Source organism: Aethalodelphis obliquidens, unplaced genomic scaffold (assembly GCF_003676395.1).
Source record: "Aethalodelphis obliquidens isolate GAN/ISIS:26980383/991018 unplaced genomic scaffold, ASM367639v1 scaffold2, whole genome shotgun sequence".
NCBI lineage: Eukaryota > Metazoa > Chordata > Mammalia > Artiodactyla > Delphinidae > Aethalodelphis > Aethalodelphis obliquidens.
Window position 1 is genome coordinate 53,583,811 of NW_020837946.1, and position 23,232 is coordinate 53,607,042.

Genomic DNA, 23,232 nt, shown 5'->3' on the forward strand with positions numbered 1-23,232 from the left:
GAATTTTGAAAATCTTGGAGACCATATACTCGAACATACATATTTCAGTATGAGGACAGAGAAAACAAATGACAGGCAAGGCGTCAAGGGGAGGGGGTGTCCTTCCTTAAGTCCAGGCTCCCCGACTCTAGGCCCAGTTCTTCCATAATCCCACGCTGCCTGTGGGCTTGGGAGCTGGAAGCTCGGCGGGTGGTGAGGAGAGCGGGGTCCGCCTGGTGGCGTCGGAAGCCCCCTCCTCGCCCAGCCCCCAATCCCCAGCCCCCGTGGGACTCCCAGCCCCGCCCCCTTCCCGTGCGGGCGGTGTCGCTGCGCCGCTGCTACCCAGGCGCGCGCGGGGTAGCACGGACGCGAGTCGGGCCGAGGGTGACGGGAGGTCGCCGAGCCTCCCGCGCCGCCGCCCCTTGCCTGACGCACAGAGGGGCCGGGACGCGATTTGCCGCGAGTGACTGGAGCCGCTGCCGCCGCCACCGCCGCCCGGGCCCGCTCCGCCCTCAGTCCGCCTTCCTCCCGCCTCGCCCTCCGCCTCCGCTCGCGCCTTGCTCGCGTCCCCGCGTCCTCCCCACCGCCCCGGAACGTCGGGCAGCCAGCGCCAGCGCCAGCCAGGTGAGTGTGGCCGCCGCGCGGCCCGGGCGGCCCGGGCGGGAGGAGCGCGCAGGCCCAGCGGCCGAGCAGGGAGCGCGGGCGGGCGGCGGCGGCGGGCCCGGCTTTCTTCCCCAGCGTGGGCCGCGCGACTGAGGGAGGGGCGCCCCCGCCCCGCCGCAGCCCCCGCCGCCACCGCAGACAAAGCAAGCGCCAGAGGTGGGAGCCCCGCGGGCGGCCCCTGCCTCCGCGCCGCCTGCCGGGTGCGGTCGCGGCCCGCAAAGCCCGGGCGGCCCGCGCGTCTCCCCTCCTGAGCGCCCTTGTTCATTTCTGGGTGAAAGGGACCCGAATCGTGCAACAGGTACGGGCGTTAGTCCTTATTTAACGGCGGGTCTTGTCCACCCGGCGTGCGGGGACCAGATGTGGCGCCCGGCTCCCGGGCGAGCCCCCGTGTCCAGCGCCCGCGGCTTGCTCCTTTGTGTGGCCGGTGACCAGCTCTGGCCGGCGGGTTGGGGACGCCAACCCGAGGCCCCCGGGCTGCACCGAGGCTCCTGGACGCCTCCCTCGGGGTGTGGGGCTTGGCTTCTCCCGGGCCTGCGGGCTGTTAACCTCCCTCCAGCCTTTGGAGGAGTCACAACGGGAAGAGAGAGCGGGTTGGCAGGGTTATCTGGCTGTGTATTTATTTTTGTATGTGAGGTAGACTCATATTGGAAAGGAACCGCAGTCTGGCCGGCTCTTGAGGGTTCCTGTGGCATTTCACCCTGGGATGCACCGTTTGGTCCTGGTTGCTGCTGCGACTGCCGCCGTGGTTCTCTTCTTGGTGCTTTGATATCTTTCTCTCTTACACAGACATCACCCAAGAAGTTGGAAGCGCCGATGAGGGAGTAACTCGATACAGCTGTTTGACAGGTCGCCTCTTTCTTCGCATTTTGTCTGTGCCAAGTATACCCACCATGCATACTAGCATAGGTTGGCAGACCCTCATATTAAGATCACCACTCAAAATACCCCCATATTGGGAAGTAGTAACCCGTAGTTTTTACTCTGGCTTGATGAACCTTATTTGTTTAGATGTGAGAAACTTTTTCTTCCCCCCAAGGAAGAATACAAAATAGAGAACAATTTATCTTTGTTTACATACCTGGGGTCATGCTGTTACCTAGCTGGTTTCATTGGTATGCTATTTTAGTATAACAATACTAAATGGAAGGAAAATATCTGCCTTCTGCTTTGAGCAATAAAGTACTTCTTTGTTCTAGAACCAGGAAGCTTTTATACATAATACTTTGTGTGGACAAAAGTTAGTGACTGACTGTCTTTACTCCATGACCAAATTCAGGAAAAAATTCCCAAAGGACTTAGAAAGCATTACACAACTCTATAGATTGTTTCTGTATTCCAAATTCGAGGAAATCATTTTGTTGTATATTTATTCAAACAATCTAGAGTAAATTTAACCTTAAAAATTGGGCCTACTCTGTAAATTCCCCAGCATTAGGGAATGAATTGATTGCACTTAAAAGAGTTTACCAAGCATTTTAACTCCTGTGAATAATAATTGGAAGGAGCTGGTGATGGACCTAGAATCTGACAGCAGAATGCAGAACATGGAAAGAGGTAGAGGTTGCAAAGTTCCATCTACTTGTGTTTTAGTTGATTGATGGGCATGTCTGAAAACTAAATGTCCACTAATTTAAATACAAAATACTATATTTTAGCCTTCTTTTTTAATGTACTCTATAAAGACTCCTTGAACCTCTCTCTACTCCCTAAACACAAACGATATTAATAAGGACTTTTCTTTTGAAGAAATAAAATAATACCAAATTAATCTGATCTGCAGAAAGTTTCTCTGGCATGATTAGTAGTTTCACTTTACTAAAAATACCATTCATCTGTGTAACATCTAACTTCAAAGAGCTTTCGTAGCTGTTACAAGCAGCAGGAACAGCCTCCTGAAAAAAAGTAGGATATTAACTATTAAAAAGTAGCAGAGGGACTTCCCTGGTGGCGTAGTGGTTAAGAATCTGCCTGCCAATGCAGGGGACACGGGTTCGAGCCCTGGTCTGGGAAGATCCCACATGCTGTGGAGCAACTAAGCCCGTGTGCCAAAACTACTGAGCCTGCGCTCTAGAGCCTGCAAGCCACAACTACTGAGCTCGCATGCCACAACTACTGGAGCCCGAGCGCCTGGAGCCCATGGTCGGCAACAAGAGAAGCCACCGCAATGAGAAGCCCGCACTCCACAATGAAGAGCGGCCCCCGCTCGCCGCAACTAGAGAAAGCCAGCGCGCAGCAACGAAGACCCAGCATGGTCAAAAATAAATAAAGTAGCAGAAACTTAAATTTCTAGAATAGTTTTCTTTTATTAAAATATAACTCATATACTGTAGAATTCACTCTTTTAACATGTACAATTTAGTGGTTTTAGTGTATTCACAAGGTAGTGCAAACCTCATCACTAATTCAAGGAATGTTTTGAACATCCTGAAGGGAAACCCTCGTACCCATTAGCTGCCACTCCCATTCCCCTTCATCGCACTTGGCAGCCACCAGTCTACTTTCTGTCTCTGTGGATTTGCCTATTGTGGACATTTCATATGAATGGAATCACACAATATGTGGCCTTTTGTGTCTTTCACTGAGCGTAATGTTTTCAGGTTTCATGCATATTATGCATGTATCAAGATACTTCCTTCTTATGGCTGAATAATATTCTGCTGTATAGATATGCCATATTTTGTTTATCCATTCATCAGTTGATGGACGTTTCAGTTGTTTCCACTTTTTTGGCTAGTATGAGTAATAATGCTATGACCACTCATTTACAAGTTTTTGTGTGGACATGTGTTTTCAGTTTCCTTGGGTATATAATTAACTATGGAATTGCTGGATCACAAGGTAACTGTAACTGTTTGAGGAACTGCCAAACTATTTTCCATAGCTGCTGCATCAATTTACATTCCCACCATCAAAGTATGAGGGTTGTATTTTCTCCAACACATGTCAAAGTTGTCTTTTTGATGATAGCCATTCTAGTGGGTGTGAGGTGGTATCTTGTGGTTTTCATTTGCATTTCCCGAATGGCTAATGATGTTGAGGATCTTTATGTTCTTATTGGCGATTTATATATCTTGATTGGAAAAATGTCTGTTTCATTTATAGTAGTTTCTTTCTTTCTTTTTTTTAATGATCTGGCTATTGTAAATAGTGCTTCAGTGAACATTGGGGTGCATGTGTCTTTTTGAATTATGGTTTGCTCTGGGTATATGCCCAGTAGTGGGGTTGCTGGGTCATATGGTCATTTTATTTTTAGCTTTCTAAGGAACCTCCATACTGTTCTCCATAGTGGCTGTATCAATTTCCATTCCCACCAACAGTGCAAGAGGGTTCCTTTTTCTTCACACCCTCTCCAGCAATTGTTGTTTGTAGATTTTCTGATGATGCCCATTCTAACTGATGTGAGGTGATACCTCATTGTAGTTTTGATTTACATTTCTCTAATAATTAGTGATGTGGAGCAGCTTTTCATGTGCCTCTTGGCCATCTGTATGTCTTCTTTGGAGAAATGTCTATTTAGGTCTTCTGCCCACTTTTGGATTGGGTTTTTTAAATTTTGAGCTGCATAAGCTGTTTATATATTTTGGAGATTAATCCTTTGTCCATTGATTCGTTTGCAAATATTTTCTCCCATTCTGAGGGTTGTCTTTTCATCTTGTTTATGGTTTCCTTTGCTGTGCAAAAGCTTTGAAGTTTCATTAGGTCCCATTTGTTTACTTTTGTTTTTATTTCCATTACTCTAGGAGGTGGATCAAAAAAGATCTTGCTGTGATTTATGTCAAAGAGTGTTCTTCCTATGTTTTCCTTTAAGAGTTTTATAGTGTCTTAGATTTAGGTCTCTAATCCATTTTGAGTTTATTTTGGTGTATGGCGTTAGGGAGTGTTCTAATTTCATTCTTTTACATGTAGCTGTCCAGTTTCCCCAGCACCACTTATTGAAGAGACCGTCTTTTCTCCATTGTATATTCTTGCCTCCTTTGTCATAGATTAGTGGACCATAGGTGTGTGGGTTTATCTCTGGGCTTTCTATCCTGTTCCATTGATCTATATTTCTGTTTTTGTGCCAGTACCGTATTGTCATGATTACTGTAGCTTTGTAGTATAATATGAAGTCAAGGAGTCTGGTTCCTCCAGATCCGTTTTGTTCCCTCAAGACCGCTTTGGCTATTCAGGGTCTTTTGTGTCTCTATACAAGTTTTAAGATTTTTCATTCTAGTTCTGTAAAAAATGCCATTGGTAATTTGGTAGGGATTGCATTGAATCTGTAGATTGCTTTGGGTAGTAGAGTCATTTTCACAATATTGATTCTTCCAATCCAAGAACATGGTATATCTCTCCATCTGTTGGTATCATCTTTAATTTCTTTCATCAGTGTCTTATAGTTTTCTGCATACAGGTCTTCTGTCTCCCTAGGTAGGTTTATTCCTAGGTATTTTATTCTTTTTGTTGCAATTGTAAATGGGAGTGTTTCCTTAATTTCTCTTTCAGATTTTTCATCATTAGTGTATAGGAATGCAAGAGATTTCTGTACATTAATTTTGTATCCTGCAACTTTACCAAATTCATTGATTAGCTCTAGAAGTTTTCTGGTGGCCTCTGAGGATTCTCTATGTATAGTATCACATCATCTGCAAACAGTGATAGTTTTACTTCTTCTTTTCCAATTTGTATTCCTTTTATTTGTTTTTCTTCTCTGATTGTCCTGGCTAGGACTTCCAAAACTATGTTGAATAATAGTGGTGAGGGGCTTCCCTGGTGGCACAGTGGTTGAGAGTCTGCCTGCCGATGCAGGGGACACGGGTTTGTGCCCCGGTCCGGGAAGATCCCACATGCCGCGGAGTGGCTGGGCCTGTGAGCCATGGCCGCTGAGCCTGTGCATCCAGAGCCTGTGCTCTGCAACGGGAGAGGCCACAACAGTGAGAGGCCCACGTGCCGAAAAAAAAAAAAAAAAAAAAATGTGAGAGTGGACATCCTTGTCTTGTTCCTGATCTTAGAGGAAATGCTTTCAGTTTTTCACCATTGAGAATGATGTTTGCTGTGGGTTTGTCATATATGGCCTTTATTATGTTGAGGTAGTTTCCCTCTATGCCCACTTTCTGGAGAGTTTTTATCATAAATGGGTGTTGAATTTCGTCAAAAGCTTTTTCTGCATCTATTGAGATGATCAGATGGTTTTTATTCTTCAGTTTGTTAATATGGTGTATCACATTGATTGATTTGTGTATATTGAAGAATCCTTGCATCCCTGAGATAAATCCCACTTGATCATGGTGTATGATCCTTTTAATGTGTTGTTGGATTCTGTTTGCTAGTGTTTTGTTGACGATTGTTGCATCTATATTCATCAGTGATATTGGTCTGTAATTTTCTTTTTTTGTAGTATCTTTGTCTGGTTTTGGTATCACGGTGATGGTGGCCTCATAGAATGAGTTTGGGAGTGTTCCTTCCTCTGCAATGTTTTGGAAGAGTTTGACAAGGATGGGTGTTAGCTCTTCTCTAAATGTTTGATACAATTCACCTGTGAAGCCATCTGATCCTGGACTTTTGTTTGTTGGAAGATTTTTCATCACAGTTTCAATTTCATTACTTGTGATTGGTCTGTTCATATTTTCTGTTTCTTCCTGGTTCAGTCTTGGAAGTTATATCTTTCTAAGAATTTGTCCATTTCTTCCAGGTTGTCCATTTTATTGGCATAGAGTTGTTTGTAGTAGTCTCTTACGATGATTTATATTTCTGTGCTGTCTGTTGTAACTTCTCCTTTTTCATTTCTATTGATTTGAGTCCTCTCCCTCTCTTTCTTTTTTTTTTTTTCCCTCTTTTTCTTGATGAGTCTGGCTAAAGGTTTATCAATTTTGTTTGTCTTCTCAAAGAACCAGCTTTTAGTTTTATTGATCTTTGCTATTGTTTTCTTTGTTTCTATTTCATTTATTTCTGCTCTGATATTTATGATTTCTTTCCTTCTACTAACTTTGGGTTTTGTTTGTTCTTCTTTCTCTGGTTCCTTTAGGTATAAGGTTAGATTGTTTATTTGAGATGTTTGTTGTTTCTTAAGATAGGATTGTATTGCTATAAACTTCCCTCTTAGAACTCCTTTTGCTGCATCACATAGGTTTTGGGTCGTCGTGTTTTCATTGTCATTTGTCTCTAGGTATTTTTTGATTTCCTCTTTGATTTCTTCAGTGATCTCTTGGTTACTTAGTAATGTATTGTTTAGCCTCCATGTGTTTGTGTATTTTACGTTTTTTTTCCTGTAATTGATTTCTAATCTCATAGTGTTGTGGTCAGAAAAGATACTTCATATGATTTCAGTTTTCTTAGATTTACTGAGGCTTGATTTGTGACCCAAGATGTGATCTATCCTGGAGAATGTTCCACGTGCACTTGAGAAGAAAGTGTAATCTGCTGTTTTTGGATGGAATGTCCTATAAATATCAATTAAATCTGTTTGGTCTCTTGTGTCATTTAAAGCTTGTGTTTCCTTATTAATTTTCTGTTTGGATGATCTGTCCATTGGTGTAAGTGAGGTGTTAAAGTCCCCCACTATTATCGTGTTACTGTTGATTTCCTTTTTTATAGCTGTTAGCAGTTGCCTTATGTATTGAAGTGCTCCTGTGTTGAGTGCATATATATTTATAATTGTTATATCTTCTTCTTAGTTTGATCCCTTGATCATTATGTATTGTCCTTCCTTGTCTCCTGTAACATTCTTTATTTTAAAGTCTATTTTATCTGATATGAGTATTGCTACTCCAGCTTTCTTTTGATTTCCATTTGCATGGAATACCTTTTTCCATCCCCTCACTTTCAGTCTGTATGTGTCCCTAGGTTTGAAGTGGGTCTCTTGTAGACAGCATATATATTGGTCTTGTTTTTATATGGGTCTCCGTTCAACGAGCCTGTGTCTTTTGGGTGGAGCATTTAATCCATTCACGTTTACGGTAATTATCGATGTATAAGTTCCTATTACCATTTTCTTAATTGTTTTGGGTTTGTGTTTGTAGGTCCTTTTCTTCTCTTGTGTTTCCCACTTAAAAAAGTTCCTTTAGCATTTGTTGTAGAGCTGGTTTGGTGGTGCTGAATTCTCTTAGCTTTTGCTTGTCTGTAGAGCTTTTGATTTCTGCATTGAATCTGAATGAGATCCTTGCCAGGTAGAGTAATCTTGGTTGTCGATTCTTCCCTTTCATCACTTTAAATATGTCATGCCACTCCCTTCTGGCTCCTAGAGTTTCTGCTGAGAAATCAGCTGTTAACCTTATGGGAGTTCCCTTGTTTGTTATTTGTCGTTTTTCCCTTGCTGCTTTCAATAATTTTTTTTGTCTTTAATTTTTGCCAATTTGATTACTATATGGCTCGGCGTGTTTCTCCTTGGGTTTATCCTATATGGGACTCTCTGCGCTTCCTGGACTTGGGTGGCTATTTCCTTTACCATGTTAGGGAAGTTTTCTACTATAATCTCTTCAAATATTTTCTTGGGTCCTTTCTCTCTCTCTTCTCCTTTTGGGACCTCTATAATGCGAATGTTGTTGCGTTTAATGTTGTCCCAGAGGTCTCTTAGGCTGTCTTCATTTCTTTTCATTCTTTTTTCTTTATTCTGTTCCACAGCAGTGAATTCCACCATTCTGTCTTCCAGGTCACTTATCCGTTTTTCTGCCTCAGTTATTCTGCTATTCATTCCTTCTAGTGTAGTTTTCATTTCAGTTATTGTATTGTTCATCTCTGTTTGTTCTTTAATTCTTCTAGGTCTTTGTTAAACATTTCTTGCATCTTCTGGATCTTTGCCTCCATTCTTTTTTCCAAGGTCCTGGATCATCTCACTATCATTATTCTGAATTCTTTTTCTGGAAGGTTGCCTATCTCCACTTCATTCAGTTGTTTTTCTGGGGTTTTATCTTGTTCCTTCATCTGGTACATAGCCCTCTGCCTTTTCATCTTGTCTGTTTTTCTGTGAATGTGGTTTTTGTTTCACAGGCTGCAGGATTTAGGCTGCACGATTGTAGTTGTTCTTGTTTCTGCTGTCTGCCCTCTGGTGGATGAGGCTATCTAAGAGGCTTATGCAAGTTTCCTGGTGGATGAGGCTATCTAAGAGGCTTGTGCAAGTTTCCTGGTGAGAGGGACTGGTGGTGCGTAGAGCTGGGTGTTGCTCTGGTGTGCAGAGCTCAGTAAAACTTTAATCCGCTTGTCTGCTGATGGGTGGGGTTGGGTTCCCTCCTGTTGGTTGTTTGGCCTGAGGTGACCCAACACTGGAGCCTACCTGGGCTCTTTGGTAGGGCTAATGGTGGACTGTGGGAGGGCTCATGCCAAGGAGTACTTCCCAGAACTTCTGCTGCCAGTGTCCTTGTCCCCACAGTGACCCACAGCCACTCCCTGCCTCTGCAGGAGACCCTTCAACATTAGCAGGTAGGTCTGGTTCAGTCTTCCTTGGGGTCACTGCTTCTTCCCCTGGGTCCTGATGCACACACTATTTTGTGTGTGCCCTCCAGGAGTGGAGTCTGTTGCCCCCAGTCCTGTCAAAGTCCTACAATCAAATCCCGCTAGCCTTCAAACTCTGATTCTCTAGGAATTCTTCCTCCCGTTGCCGGACCCCCAGGTTGGGAAGCCTGATGTGGGGCTCAGAACCTTCACTCCAGTGGGTGGACTTCTGTGGTATAAGTGTTCTCCAGTTTGTGAGTCACCCACCCAGTGGTTATGGGATTTGATTTTATTGTGATTTTGCCCCTCCTACTATCTCATTGTGGCTTCTCCTTAGTCTTTGGATGTGGGGTATCTTTTTTGGTGAGCTCCAGTGTCTTCCTGTTGATGATTGTTCAGCAGTTAGTTGTGATTCCGGTGCTCTCGCAAGAGGGAGTGAGAGCACGTTCTTCTACTCTGCCATCTTGAACCAAATTCATAGTTTCTAAGTTTATGCTTTCACACGTATTTTCTCATTTAGTCTTTGAAATAACACTGTAAAATATGTATCTCTATTTTAATGCTAGGAAGCTAAGGTTCAAAGAGGTTAAGTAATTTGCTCATTTTTTAACCTTATGGAGTTAATAAGAGTCAGGGTCTGAATGTAAACTCAGGTCTTCTGATTCTGCTTCCTGCATTCTTGCCACTTTATGAGGCATACAGAAGTTAAATTGTGTTTGCAAATTTGCTTGGCTAATCATTGACAGAGTAGGGGGAAAATAAAATAAATGAGACCAAACAACAACAAAAAGCAGGTGTTGTGGCCACACTGCCTCATGTTTTCCAGGTTTTGTTATACTTTATCGAATAAATTCTTTGATTTCTCCTGTCCTAATAAGGTAGATATGATTTCCATATTTTCTTTGGGTAACAAACCTAGTAACAGCTTTTTACTGGCATAGCTAATCCTAGAACCCACTGTTCACTGAGCCATCGCACTGTCTGTTCCCCTGGAGCTTCCATGTTCTCTATTTTCCCACTAATTTATACCCTTTATACCTTAGAGTAATTGAATAATTTCACAGTTTTCATAAACATTAAGATATTTCTGGGTTACACAAATTAACTTTTATTTTTGAACAAGGCATTTGCCAGATTCACATTGAAGTGCAGGATTACTAAGGTATATATTTCAGTTTTTATGTGCTACTTACTCTGTATCAGACATAGCAGGTTTGTGAAATTCTCAGCTCCCTAGAGGGTAGGTAGAGGCCACATGTTATTTATTCATCTTTGCATATCCACTCTCTGCCATTGTGCTCAAACATGTCATAAGAGGTACTCTAACCTTTGTTAAATGAATGAATACAAATGCATTTTTTTAATTGCAAAAAAAAAATTCAATAAAAAATATCCAGTACGCTTTCTTAGAATAAAGGCAGTACAAATTCTAGATAAAGAAAATATTTCTTATCCCTGGCATATGACCTAAAAAATAATAAATGATAAAAATTAGAACTTGACTTAAAACAACACTGTCTTATGGAAGGAAGTACATGTTCCATCCTGGGATTAAAAACAGGCTCTGAGTACCTGGTGGCTGGCACAAGTGCTTACTTAGCTCATTGCCCACATGTAGGATTGTACCCTAAGTGTTTGTTAGATAAATGAATGCCCAATGAGTAAATAAAAGAATTCGTTTTCACTATAACAAGTAGAGGAGATACATCAAATGACTATTAGGCCGTACTTTTCATTTGTGTATTTTAATTGTCAAATATACATGTTAATCATAAAAATACAAATAACACAGGAATATATAGAGTAAAAGTAAAAAAATCTCACTTATTTGTCCCCTTCCCTTCTTTCACCCCAAAGACCAATTCTGTCCCAGGTAACCTTGTTAACAGTTTGGGGTTTATATTTCCAAACCTGTATCTTTGCATTTATGTGTATATGTACAAATACACACTGAATACACCTGTGTGCCATACTTAGTACATACATGTGTATTCAGTGATTTTTCTTATATAAAAGAGATCATACTACACATATTTCTTTGTTTTTCACTTAAATCTATTAAGACATTTGCCTCTATAATCACAAAGGATAAACATAATATTTATGTCTCACTTTTAGTTTACTATTCTTGAGTGTTTGGTGTCAAGATTAAGCTAGCCTCTAAGAATGAATTGGGAAATTCTCATTTTTTCCTCTGTGCTCTGGAATAGTTGAAACTGCCCTGTAAACATTGGCAGTCACCTGGCAACCTTGCAGGGAGTGAAGAGATCTGGGACAACCTTTCTGATTTTTCCTGTTTTTATTGTTTTATCAAGGTTTGGCCTTTATTTTCTGTTACATTTTTGGTAAACAAGTTCTTCCCCCACACATATCCCTTCCCCCAGCTCTGATGAGTAAATTGACAAACGCAAATGATTAAATCAATTGATGGATGCGAGAGTATATGCGCTTTTCTCTTAGAGAGATCGAGGTAGAGCCCTGCTCTTACTAATTGTATAACCTAAGCAAGTTACTTACCTTTTTCAAACTTCTGTTTCCTTATCTGTAAAATGGTAATAATCTCTACATCACAGAAATCTTGAAAGTATTAAAGGAGATGTGAGCTAATATGTGAAAAACTTCTGTTGCATCTAATAAGAATGAAAAAATTTATAATACTAATCTGTAATATGCTATACAAATGTAAATTTGTCACTGAGGTTACTGTAAATTGTTTTAGCCTAACCAGAACAAATTTAAGGAGAAAGGATGGTGACGCTAGGGACAGTTTCCACTAATAAATTGGAAGGACCTATAAAAATTTCCAGGCCGGGCTTCCCTGGTGGCGCAGTGGTTGAGAGTCCGCCTGCCGATGCAGGGGACACGGGTTCGTGCCCCGGTCCGGGAAGATCCCACATGCCGCGGAGTGGCTAGGCCCGTGAGCCATGGCCGCTGAGCCTGCGCGTCTGGAGCCTGTACTCCACAACGGGAGAGGCCACAACAGTGAGAGGCCCGCGTACCGCAAAAAAAAAAAAAAAAAAATTTTCCAGGCCATTTAGAATTTAATTTTGATAGACAGTTATTTTTAAATACTTGTATGCTTTTGAGGCAGGCTAGTAGGGGAAAGTAGTAAACAGACCTGGATTAATTTTGCATTATCACTTATTAGCCTTGTGACTTTGGATGAATTAATTTCTCAGTAAAATGGGATAAATACACCTACTTTGTAGCTGGTCATGAGGAAAGAAGTTAATATAGTGCTTGGCATCTAATAGGTGTACAAATTGTTAGGGTTATTTTTCTTTTCATGTAATGAGTGCCCAACAGTGATGAACATGAGGTATTGGGTTCTGTTATTTTAAGGCTGTGTGATGTAGTGGCAAGAGTCCTTAAGTTAGAGTTTTAGCATACGCATTACACTGATTAGGCATTGACCTTGGACCAGTCACCTGCTAAGCTCCTTCTGTTTCCTTACCTATAAGAAAAGAGCAAGAGAACTGACACTTATTGAGGATCTATTTTACATGCAATTTACTAGGCAGTTTACAAATCTTACCTCATTTTATCCTCTCAATAATCTTATCAGATAGAGATGATTGTCATTTCTCAATTTTATGGTTGAAGAAACAAAGGCACAGGAATTAGATTTTCTGAGGTCCATTTGGTGGACCCCGCAGTCCTGTCCATGTTCTTTCACTCATTACAGCTATCCCCTCCCGGGACGGTAGGGTGTTCCCCTGCATACAGGGAATACCAAATGAGCATTCTGCAAACTGAAATACTAAGTCTATTAAAAAAGCTAAACCAATGTAGGATGAGACTTTTTATTTATTAACGATTTCCATTAATAAAATACAGAGATTGTTAATGTGTCCTAGTGCCTCTGCTTAAGAGTAGTAATTTAAGGGATTTTTTTTGCGGTACACAGGCCTGCCACTGCCGCGGCCCCTCCCGCCGCGTAGCACAGGCTCCGGACGCACAGGCCCAGCGGCCGTGGCCCATGGGCCCAGCCGCTCCGCGGCATGCGGGATCCGCCCGGACTGGGGCACGAACCTGCGCCCCCCGCATCGGCAGGCGGACTCCCAACCACTGCGCCACCAGGGAAGCCCTAGTTTAAGTTTTTAAATACTTGTGTTGCTCATAATCGCTTTACCTAAATTTATTAGGCTTCATTCATTTCCAGTTTGACCAGGTAAAGAAGAGGGGGTAGGGAGTGGTTGTAAAGGGAAAGATAAGCTTTACACCAGTGTTTGATAGTGGTGTGTATGTATGTATGTATGAATGGACGTGTGTATGGAAGAGCTGGGAAGTATAGTTCTCTGGCAGTTTGGCATTTACAGAAACTACAGTTTCTTGGAAAGGAGTAGAGAATATCTGCATTATAATTCATTGTCTGCTACAGGACTTGCAGAGTCATTTAAAAAATGAAACTGCCTTTGTCAGCTGGTTTGTAAAGAGCTATTGCTTACATTCTTGAAAGATAGTAATACTGTCTTTCTTTTTATAGGGGTTGCCATTTTATTTGATCAGATTTAGTGATACTGATTTGGCATTTCTGCAAGCCTTGTGCCAGGGCTATGCAAAACAAAAAATGCTGTTGAGACATCATAAATTAAATTGTGATTCAGTAATAGTATAGAAGGTTTAGAGATTATCTCTTGAGGCTTCAGTATCATTTTTATCCTATTTAGCATGAGTGAGAATTTCTATGTTTAGATTAGAGAATTTTTTCAGAATAGGCTTGAATTGCTCTCGGTAAATTCTCACTGATACTGAATGCTTGCTATTTTGCAGGATACAGAACACTGTGAGCTTTATAAGAGTTACACAACATGGTTCTAGTCTTCAAAGAGTTTATATTTAGTTAGGGAGGCAATGAAGGAGGAGACCAAGTGAAGGGACACAGAGAGTTCTAAAACTTGTGTCTGCTCCTTGTAAAATTAGTTTTGCTGCATTGGACTTTGGTGAGACACTGTAGGTTCTCCTGATGGATACTATCAGAAACATCCCAACTCTTTGAAAACTGGTAGTTGTGTATCTTGTATGTCTTGCTCTTTCTATAGTGTTCTCTTTGCTTTGTAAAAATTACTGTTTGGCCTAAGTACCAAGAATAGTTCCCCTTCCGAGTACTTTTCTGTTTATCTCCTGGGCTGTGGACTGGGTTTTTCTTTTTGTGATGGCTGTTAGAAAGCCAGAGCCAGATTTGAAGTAGGCATATAGGTTTTATGCTGTACATTTTTTCAGCTTTTTTCGTGGCATCATTTTTGGTGTTTTCTTTATTCTTCTGCTGATATTTTAAACCTATTAACTTTTTATAGTTCATGTATTCTTATAAGTCTCATTAATCCTTTTCAGAACAAAATAGGGGTATATGTAAATGAATATATATGAAATTCATGAAGGAACATATCAAGGCAAACAGATCAATATAGTAGAGTAGTATGGCGAATAGGTTTTATTTCATGGGCCAGCTTTGGTTGATAATGATGGCTGCATGGAGGACCGCGTTAAGAAGTAGTTGGAGGCAGTGTGTAGATTTAGTGGGAAAGGCTCCTGTGATCATTGAGCAGTGTTGTTGTCATGGATGTAGGAGTAGTGATGGCGTGAGTGTCTGTATTTGCCGTCTCTGTTACAGACAGACTACAGGACACTGAATAGCTCAATAGGTGGGTGGCTTTTAATTTAAGAGCTAGGTTTTGTTGGGAGGGATAAGGAATTGGGGAACAAGCTGATTTGTTGGGGTCGGGAGTCAGATTGGTTTGGCTAGAATAAAATGTTCGCACTGCATAAGGAGAAATGAGGTTGGTGGGAAAAGTGAGGAAGGGGGTGTGGGTAACTGGTAGGTGGAGGAGATTAGATTTTTTAATCTCCTAAAATTCTCTCTAATTATTCCCCTATGTTATTTCCAGGGCTTTGCCTGAGTTCAGGTCCTTGTCATACTTTTAATTTTTTTTTTTTTTTTTGCGGTACGCGAGCCTCTCATTGTTTGTGGCCTCTCCCATTGCGGAGCACAGGCTCTGGACGCGCAGGCCCAGCGGCCATGGTTCACGGGCCCAGCTGCTCTGCGGCACGTGGGATCTTCCCGGACTGGGGCACGAACCCGTGTTCCCTGCATTGGCAGGCGGACTCTCAACCACTGTGCTATCAGGGAAGCCCCATACTTTTAATTTTAAAAGTTAATTGAGTAGGTAATATACTCATATGTTTTAAAATTTAAAAAGTGCAAGAGGACACAATCAAAAGTCTTTTATTTCTGTTCCTCAGCTACAGAGTTCTCTCTACAAAGTCAACCAGTGTTATCAGATTCTTATGTATCCTTCCAGAAATAATTTTTGTATACGTATGTGCTTTCCCAACCATTTTACACAAATGATATTTCTGTACCTGTGCACATACTGCTTCTTCCATACTATATACACTTTCTTCTTCTTTTTTTTTAAAAATTAATTAATTTATTTTTGGCTGCGTTGGGTCTTTGTTGCTGCATGCGGGCTTTCTCTAGTTGCAGCAAGCCGGGGCTACTCTTCGTTGCTGTGCGCGGGCTTCTCATTGCAGTGACTTCTCTCATTGCAGAGCACAGACTCTAGGCACGCGGGCTTCAGTAGTTGTGGCTCGTGGGCTGTAGAGTGTAGGCTTAGTAGCTGTGGCGCCTAGGCTTAGTTGCTTCGTGGCATGTGGGATCTTCCCGGACCAGGGCTCGAACCCGTGTCCCCTGCATTGGCAGGTGGATTCTTAACCACTGTGCCACCAGAGAAGTCCTTTATTCTTTACCTTACGTCTTTCACTTTACCTTACATCTTTCACTTCTTGGAGATTTTTTTCATATCAGTGCACAAAGAGCTTTCTTCCTTCTTTCTTTTTTTTTTTTTTTTTTTAAATAAACTTTGCTTTGGAATAATTTTAGATTTACAGAAAAGTTGTAAAGTTTCCATATACACCTCACCCAGTTTCATTTCCCTTTATTTAATATTATCATCTTATTGTGGTACATTTGTCAAAACTAAGAAATCAACATTGGTACGTTAGTGTTAACTAAACTCCAGAGTTTATTTGGATAGAACCAGTTTTTCCATTAATGTTCTTTTTCTGTTCCATGATCCCATCCAAAATACCATAATTACATTTAGTTGTCATTTCTCCTTAGTCTCCTTTGACAGTTTCTCAAGGTTTTTAATGACCTTGACAGTTTTCAGGAGTACCAGTCTATAGACTGTCTCTCAACTTGGGTTTGTCTGATGTTTTCCTCATGATTAGAATGGGGCTATGGATTTTTGGAAATACTGCACAAAGTTGAGTTGTCTTTCTCAATGTCTCAGCAAGGGAGTACTACCTGATATTTACAAGACATCACTGCTGATGTTTAACTTAGATCTCTTGGTTAAGGTGGTGTTTTGCCAGGTTTCTCCACTGTAAAATTGCTGTTTTTCCCTTTCCATACTTTATTTTTAGAGGTGAGTCACTAAGTTTAACCTACCCTCAAAGTGGGAGAGGCAATTTAACGAGGTTTCCTTTTTAAAAATGTGATGTTGCTTTAGACGGGTGTATCATATATTTTAGTCAACTATTCTCCTATTGATATATATTTAGATGATTTAGTATATCGTAATAGTTAAGATAGTAGGCTCTGGAGCTCAAATCTTGGCTCACACTAGCTATGTGGTCTTGGGCTAATTTTATTTGGCCTCTTAGTTTCTCCATCTGTACAATATGGATGTTAATAGCACCTGCCTCATGGGATTGTTCAGAAGATTAAATGAGCATATGTGTGAAGTGCTTAGAACAGTGTTTGGCACTATACTAAGTGCTAGATAAGTGTTTGCTATTATCATTATTAATTTTTTTTGTCCTTAAAATAATACTGCAATGAATAACTTATTATTTCAACACAGTGGTGGGACAGGCAAGTATAGTATAAGATAAATTCCTGCAAATGGGTACTTGCATTTGTAATTTTCATAGATATTGCCAAATTTCCCTCCATAGAGGTTGAACCATTTTGTATATCCACCAGGGATATATGACAACATCTGTGTTTCTATGTCCCTTTTACCAAATTATTTGATCTTTGCCAATCCATTGATGCATATCTCATATTTTGAATTCATTTGACCGTCTTTTCATTGAGCCATTTAAGAGTTTAGATTTTGATGCTGCTGGTTGTGAAACAACTTGTGCTTCATAGGCTGGGAAGAGATAAAAAAAATTGTTGTTTGGGGGAAGTAATTACAGTAACTAGAAAAGGCATAGTTTAGACCTGGGAGAGACTAGAAGTACAGTTGTTGCAAGATGGACAATCTGTGAAGTGGGACACCCAACTGCTGGCCTCTCCTCCAGTGTGGCAGCATGGTGTCTTGTTAATTGTTTTAGAAGGAATCTCCATCTTACATTTGCAGCCAGCAATGAGCGAAGCTGCAGGGGTGGAGGTTGGAAGAAAAGGCTGAGGTTGCATTAAAATAAAACTGAAAGTTAATCTGACACATCGTTTATGAGATGCATGTTTATTATGTTGTGTAATGATTAGGCAGAAAGTAAAAGCAGGTCACAACATGTAATTAACTTTAACATCCAGTTTTAGAAGTGTTTCTTTATCCGTTCCCCAGTATGTACAGTCATTGCCAGCTGGTAGTTTTTTCTGACATCATGTATTGTGCAGTTGTTGTTATCATTAAAGTACTCCCCCCATCCTCCACAACTACACTGTAAAAAACAAAAGTGTTAAGTCTTACTTTACATTAGCTGGAAGTGGGTGGTAGTGGGGTGATGGTCCTTGCTCTTTTCCTTAGTTTGAGCTTCATGTTTGGGAGTCCATGAGCCCAGCCTACCCACTCCAGACATTCATAGTTTCTTTACCTCTCGCACACTGGGGGCTGCAAGAACCCTGGGGCATGAGAACAGATTGCTCGGAGTTGAAGGGCAGGAGAAAATGACCACCATTCTGAGAAAATGACCACCATTCTGAAAGAAGGAAAGGGATATCAAACCAGAAGGGAGTAGTAGACACCCTGAAAATGGAATCTGAATCCTTGGAATTTGAGATTCTTGGCTTCTGAATAATTAAGGTTAATAGAGTGAACAGGGCAAAGGAGAGCTCAAGTGACCTATTAACTCTTTTGACCCAGTCCCCCCAGGCGTGGTATCAGTACTAAGGCAGCTTTCCTACTGGACTAAGCAAAATAAAAACAAACGAAGACCTTAGGCTTTCAGTCAATCCAGGTAAACCAAAAGGCGAACATTTCTCCTGGCTACCTTAAACTACAAATAAATCTGTTGAAAGACTGAATTCAGCCCTTGCTTAAGTCCTTTACTGCTTTGGAGAAACTGGAAGATAATGGCCTCCTGAAAGCAGGAGGTATGAAGGATGCACTGGGAGTGGTAGAGAACTTAGAAGGCAGGAGAAAGGGATGCGTAGAGGCAGCTGAGAAAACAAACATGGATTTTTACAAGTTTCACCAGTCCTGGATTATCTTTATTCACAGACAATTAAAAGCTCTATTACAAATATTTCCTCCCTGTAGGACAGGCAGCTAACCAGACATGCATCTTGAGTTGTGGTGAGATGGAAGCTATTACTGTTACTTTGAATTTAGGATTTGCATCTAATTTACTTCCAAAATACCTAAGAACTCCAAGATCAGGATGGGGAGTGATGTTTTAGGGCATCTGAATTAAACAGATGACAACACTTGGACTACAGTTTAATTCTTTCTTAAACATACAATTTTTGTTAAAATGCCATTTGAGTTAACCTGCTTTTGTACATTGTGACGATATTTAAACCTATCAGTTACTTATACGTTAGTGTGAATCATTTAAGCAGATAATTATTGCTTTTCTCATTAATTCTTGAATGAGATCAGATACTAAGGAAATAAGAATGTTGGTAGAAGAGGAGAGGTAATTTTATAATTTACATCTTTTGTGCAGGATCATGCTAGACACTGTGGTTGTTAAATTTGGGTGACATTTAAGAATTGAGTGCAGCTTGGCAAAGTAAAGCACAGCGTTGGAGCCAGGATAAGTCTGGATTCGCACAGAGCCTCGCCCTCCTTAATCATTCCACACGTGGTAACTAGTATCTCCCCATCCACCCGTTTGATCGTTGTTATCTAATTTATTTTGGAGCACATCATTCAGATATTAGAAAGTGGAAAAAGGTTTCAGTGAAGTTTCCCACCCATCTGTAGCAAGACATAAAGAGTTCCCTTTTGTAGCCACACCTACTTCCTTCCCACCTACCCCCTTTCTCCTTAATGCCTGGAAACCATTAATCCATTCTCCATTTCTGTAATTTTATCGTTTCAAAAGTGCTATATAAATGGAATCTACAGTATATAACCTTTTAGGATTGATTTTTTTCATTCAGCATAATTCTCTGGATATTCATTTAAGTTATTCCATATTTAAGTAGTTTGTTCCTTTTTAATTGCTGAGTAGTAGTCCACAGTATGGATGTACCACAGTTTATTTACACATTCATCCATTGAAGGACATCTGGGTTGTTTCTAGTTATTGGCTGTTATGACTAAAGCTGCTGTAAACATTTGTCTGTAGGTTTTTTTGTGAACATGAGTCTTCATTTTCCTGGGAAAAATGATCAGGAGTGTAATTGCTGGGTCGTATGATAGTTGCTTGTTTACTTTTTAAAAGAAGTTGCCAAAATGTTTTCCAGAGCGGCAGTACTCTTTTACATTAGTGCATGTGTATTATGGGCTGAATATTGTCCCCCCCCAATTCATATGTTGAAACCCTAACTCCCCAAACATGTCACAGTGTGACTGTATTTGGAGATAGGGCCTTTAAGGAGGTGATTAAGAGGGCTTTACCGTGGGTCCTAATCCAGTTTGACTGATGTCCTTATAAGAAAGAAATTTGGACACACATCCTTGAGGGATATGCACACTCAAGAGGAAAGACCATGTGAGAATGCAGTGAGAAGTCAGCCATCTGCAAACCAAGGAAAGTGGTCTCAAAAGAAACCAAACAATCTGACACCTTGATTTTGGACTTCTAGCCTCCAGAACTGTGAGAAAACAAATTTCTGTTCTTTAAGCCACCTAGTCTGTGGTATTTTATTATGGCAGCCCTAGCAGACTAATGCAGTGAATAATCTAGTTTTTTTTTGCATCCTTGTCAGCATTTGCTTTTTGACTTTTAATTTTAGCCATTCTCACAGGTACGTAGTGATGTTTCACTGTGGTTTTAATTTGTATTTACCTGGTAGCTAACAATATTCAGCATCTTTACATGTGCCTATTCGTCATCTGTAGGTCCTCTTTGGTGAAATGTCTATTCATGTTTTTTGCTCATTTTCTCTTTGGATTGTTTGTTGTTTTTGTTGTTTTAGTGTTGAATTTCAAGCATTCTTTCATATATTTTAGATACTAGTTCTTTGTCAGATAGGTGGTTTGCAAATATTTTTTCCCACTCTGTGGTTTCTTTTCATTCTCTTAACATGGTCTTTCACAGAGCAAAAGTTCTTAATTTTGATGACTTAAATTTTCACTTTTTCCTTTTATGGATTGTGCTTTTGGTATCAAGTCTAGCCTAGCTCTAGATCCTGAAAATTGACTCCTAAAGTTTTAGAAAACTTTTTTTTAATAAAAGTTTTACAGTTTTCTATTTACATTTAAGTCCATGACCCATTTTGAGTTAATTTTTGTATAAGGTGTGATCAAGGTTTATTATTTTTGTCTATGCATATCCAGTTGCTCCAGCACCATTTGTCTTTCTTCATTGAATTGTTTTTGAACCTTTGTCAAAAAACAGTTGGGCATACTTGTGTTGTATATCCAGGTTCTGTGTTCTGTTCCATTGAGCTGTGTGTTTATCCCTCTGCCAATGTCACAGTCTTGATTGCTATAGGTAGATAATAAATCTTGAAATCTGGTAAGACTGATTCCTCCTGTTTTATTCTTTCTGAAAATTATTTTAGCTATTCTAGTTCCTTTGCCTTTCTATATAAATTTTAGAATAATCTTCTCTATATCTACAAACAATCTTGATGGGAGGGATTTTGTTAGAAATTGCATGAAACTCAGTATCAATTTGGGGAGAATTGATGTCTTGAGAATTGATATATTGAGTCTTCCAATCCATGAACTGGTATGTTTCTCCCTGTTTTATAGATCTCCTTTGATTTCTCTCATCAGCATTTTGTGTTTTCAGCATGGAAGTATTATACATGTTAGTATTCTATTTTTTTGGGTGATTATAAATGGTGTTTTTTTTCAGTGTTCACACGTTATTGCTAGTATATAGAAATGCAGTTGGTTTTTGTGTTAATCTTGTATCCCGCAACCTTGCTGAACTCATTGATTAGTTCTAGGAATTTTCTATAGATTCCTTGGGTCTTCCTACCTAGATGTCATCTGCAGAGAGGAGCAGTCTTATTTCTTCCTTTTTGATCTGTATGCCCTTTATTTCTTTTTCTTGTCTTATGGCACTGATTAGAACTTTCAGTGCTATATTGAATAAGATCGGTGAGGGTAGATATACTTGCTTTGTTCCTTATCATAGGGAAGAGCATTCAGTCTTTCACCATAAGTATGTTAGCTGTAAGGTTTATTTTGTACAGGCTCTTTATCAAGTTGAGTGTGTTCCCCTCTTTCCATAGTTTTTTTAAGAGTTTTTTTTATTTTTATCATGTATGGGTGTTGAATTTTGCCAGTTGTGTTTTCTGCAACAATTGATATGATTATGGGATTTTTCTCCTTTATCCTGGTAATATGGTGGATTACATTGATTTTTGAATATTGAACCTGCTTTGTATCCCTGGAATAAATCCCAGTTGATTATCATCTTTTTACATATTGCTGAATATTATTTGCTATTATTTCATTAAGGATTCTCATGTTTATATTTGTGTCTTTCTTTGGTTTTGGTTTTGGTAGTAATACTAGCTTCAGAAAATGAATTAGGACGTGTACCCTCTTCTGTTTTCTGAGACAGATTGTGTAGAATTGATTTTAATTCCTCTCTAAACATTTGGCAGATTTCTCCAGTGAAAACTATCTGGGCTCAGAGATTTTTTTTTTTTTTTTTTGAGTCTTATAAATGTATTTTCCTTGATAACCTTTGAAGAGCTATTCATATTATCTGTTTCATATTAGGTGAATTGTGGTAATTTGTATTTTTTTAGGAAGTGGCCTATTTAGTCTGAGTTGTCAGTTTGAAGTGTGTAGAGGTGTTTATGGTACTCCCTTATCCTTTTGCTGTCTGCAGTTTATAGTGATATCCCTGTTTCATTCCTGATATTGGTAATTTGTATTTCTTTTTTTTCTTTGCTCCTTTTTTATCCTGCTTTCTTAAGGTTTTTTGCTCTTCTCTTGAGATGGGAGCTTAGATTTATCGATTTGAGATTTCTCTTCTTCTAATGTATGCATTTAGTGTAATAATTTTTCCTTCAGCACTATAGCTGTGTTCCACATTTTTTAAATTAATTAATTAATTAATTTTTGGCTGCGTTGGGTCTTCGTTGCTGCACACGGGCTTTTTCTAGTTGCAGCAGCGAGCGGGGGCTACTCTTCGTTGTGGTGTGTGGGCTTCTCATTGCGGTGGCTTCTCTTGTTGTGGAGCACGGGCTCTAGGCACGCGGGCTTCAGTCGTTGTGGCTCGCTGGGTTTAGAGTGCAGGCTCACTAGTTGTTGTGCATGGGCTTAGTTGCTCCGCGGCATGTGGGATCTTCCCAGACCAGGGCTCGAACCCATGTCCCCTGCATTGGCAGGTAGATTCTGAACCACTATGCCACCAGAGAAGTCCCCCACATTTTTTGATACATTGTATTTTTATTTTCATTCGTTTCAATGTTTGTTTTTAATTTCCTTTGAGACTTCCTATTTGACCCCATGGGTTAGTTAGAAGAGTATCACTTAGTTTCCAAGTAGTTGAAGAGTTTTCCTTTTATCTTTCCATTATTGCTTTCTAGTTTGATTTCCATTGTGGTTAGAGAGGATACTCTGTGTGATTTCAGTTATTTTTAATTTGTTGAGGTGTGCCTTATGACCCAGGGTTTGCCTTAATAGTATGGTCTATTTTAGTATATGTTCCTTGGGCCTTTGGAAAGAAATATGTATTCTGATGTTGTTTGGTAGAGTGTTTTATAAATGTTACTGCATCCTGTTGGTTGACAGTGTCTTCGAGTTCTATATCCTTGCTGATTTCTGTCTAGTTGTTCTATCAGTTATTGAGAGAAGGATGTTGAAGTCT

The 23,232-nt window shown here is 40.3% G+C and overlaps 1 protein-coding gene across 4 annotated transcripts in view; it reads left to right on the forward strand.

The window, feature by feature from the left end:
* Positions 1-378: 378 nt before the first annotated feature.
* SESTD1 (SEC14 and spectrin domain containing 1) overlaps positions 379-23,232 on the forward strand; it is a 142,846-nt gene continuing 119,992 nt past the window's right edge. Inside the window, exons 1-2 of one of the 4 annotated variants that reach the window (XM_027126934.1) lie at positions 379-603; positions 1,429-1,488. The gene's annotated coding sequence lies outside the window, so the exon portion shown is untranslated. Of the gene's footprint in view, positions 604-686; positions 941-1,428; positions 1,489-23,232 lie in introns of those variants that run through there. The other 3 variants (XM_027126952.1, XM_027126943.1, XM_027126961.1) reach the window with 3 other exon arrangements.